Genomic DNA, 2,500 nt, shown 5'->3' on the forward strand with positions numbered 1-2,500 from the left:
GCCAAACTGCTTCTTTCACTAGCCTTCTTCAATTCTTTGGCTCTAGTTTAGGGGCCAGGGCATATTTCTTTCACTGGCTCAGTTTTCAGATGTAGGGTACATTTCTTTCACTGGCTCTGGGTTCACAGTGTTCAGGGATTGCTTGGTTCCCTGCTCAGATTTGGTTGGTGTCCTGCTCAAGGATTTGTTGGTTTCATATTCATTTATTCTGGGGCAGAGTAGACTTTGGTTTCAGGGACAAATTGTGTTTCTTTTGCTGGTCTTTTTGTTCTTGTTTTTGTTTTAGCTCTCTAGCTCTAGTTTTGCAGGCAGGGCACATTTCTTTCACTGCCTCTGGTTCCAGGGTGAAAGTCTGCTTCTTTGCCTCTGATTTCAGTCAGAATGTGTATTTTAGGTTCTGGTCTCAGGGTTAAAGGTTTTTGTTTGTTTGTTTCTGGTTCAGGTTTTAGATCCAGAGTGTGATTCTTTCACTGCTGGGCCACAGTGGGTTTCTTTCACTAGTTTGCTTTCAAGGCCAGAGTGGGTTTCTTTGACTGACCCTTTTACTGCCCCCCCCCCATGTGCACATGTATATGCACAAACATGCACATATGCACACAAACTATACATATTTTATTACGGAGAATTGAAGGTGGAATCAAGTGAAAATTCTTACCAGAATCAGAAATGGATTTAGTGTTTTCTTATATTTTTCTGAAATTTAGTATGTGACCTTAGAAAAACAATTTTTATAGGTTTAAGTGTTGTTTATAAAAAGTTAACATATTTAGACAATTTTGCTCTTATTTTTTAAAAATAATAAAAGCTAAACAGTAAACATATATGACCCTGTATTGTTTTTAAACCTGGATTTGTCCTGTGAAGACTGAAGCTATCATAAAATGGGTAGATGTAGAGGTCTAGAAAGTCTTTCTGAGGGAACACTATTTTAAAGCTCCATGGCAAAGGCACTTTTAGGACCAAATTACCAGCCTCAGTCTCTCTTTTTTTTTTAATTTCTCAACTGGTTTCTAAGTCACAGTTTAGGAAAACATGAGGAAACACCATCATCTCTGCAGTCAGTAATTTTGCTAATATTACTCTTATTATCTTCAGAAAGATGACTTTGGCAAATTTTCTAGCATGACTAATATAACAAGGTAGAAAAGTTCAAATGAATCATCTCATCTGAAACCCATTTTATGGGCCTAATGTTTAAATAATATTTTACATGATATTATCAACCAATTGAATGGAATCACAGATCAGGCTCCTGTCTCATATATTTCCAATATGATTAACATTAAGGAATATATTTTATATTGAAACTGAGCATATTCAATGGGAAAATATAGCTTCATGAAATAATAGTTGTTATTTCACTACAAATGCACTAATATTTAACCCATCTTTTGTAATTTCACACTATACACAATTTCTGTTATGGTTTAAATATTGACAGACTCAAAGTATTTGACACTTTAGTGTATAACAGTCCATATTAAAAATACTGGTTCTTGGCCTTATCAAAGCCACAGCTGATTCTAGGCAGCTCCTGTAGTTAAAAAAAAATAAAAGAGGCCTGGTGTAAAGCATTTCCTGGACAATTATGATTTTGTTTGCTATGACTGACCTATATTTTTAGAAGAGACAGTGTGTCTTATACTTTGCTCATTCTAAACAAGCCTTTGCCACTGTTTGACATTGAAAGCACTTGTCCTATCTTTTCCATTGATATTGTAAATTTTTGTTTGAAGGAAACTATGCTCTGATTTGGGGAATATTGAAAAGAAATTCACTTATATTAAAAGTGAAAATTACTGCTGAGCAGTACTCTAATATGTATATATTCCTTACATTCTTTATCCATTCTTCCGTTGAAGGAAGTTTCTAGGTTGTTTCCAGGTTCTGGCTATTAAAAATAATGCTGCTATGAACATAGTTGAACATATACTTTTGTTGTATGATAGGACATCTCTTGGGTATATTCCCAAGAGTGGTATTGCTGGGTCTAGGGATAGGTTCATCCCAAATTTCCTGAGAAACCACCACACTGCTTTCCAAAGTGGTTGCACAAGTTTGGATTCCCACCAGCAATGGATGAGTGTTCCCCTTACTCTACAACTTCTCCAGCAAGGGCTGTCATTGGTGTTTTTTATTTTAGCCATTCTGGCAGGTGTAAGATGGTATCTTAAAGCTTTCTTGATTTGCATTTCCCTGATCATTAAGGAAGTTGAGTATGACCTTAAGTGTTTTTTGGCCATTTGAACTTCTTCTGTTGAGAATTTTCTGTTCAGCTCAGTGCCCCATTTTATAATTGGGTTGGTTAGTTTTTTACAGTCTAGTTTTTTGAGTTCTTTACATATTTTGGAAATCAGACCTTTGTCAGTTGCAGGGTTGGTGAAGATCTTCTCCCAGTCAGTGGGTTGCCTTTTTGTCTTAGTGACAGTGTCCTTTACTTTACAGAAGCTTCTCAGTCTCAGGAGGTCCCAATTATTCAATGAGGTCCTTAATGTCTGTG

At 36.1% G+C, this 2,500-nt stretch overlaps 1 non-coding gene across 1 annotated transcript; it reads left to right on the top strand.

Annotated features, from left to right (window-relative positions):
- Positions 1 to 1,494: 1,494 nt before the first annotated feature.
- Positions 1,495 to 1,635, top strand: LOC113456114. The gene has a single exon (XR_003376985.1). It is a non-coding gene; the product is annotated as a small nucleolar RNA SNORA16B/SNORA16A family (small nucleolar RNA).
- Positions 1,636 to 2,500: the final 865 nt, after the last annotated feature.

This window comes from Microtus ochrogaster, chromosome 5 (genome assembly GCF_000317375.1).
Source record: "Microtus ochrogaster isolate Prairie Vole_2 chromosome 5, MicOch1.0, whole genome shotgun sequence".
NCBI lineage: Eukaryota > Metazoa > Chordata > Mammalia > Rodentia > Cricetidae > Microtus > Microtus ochrogaster.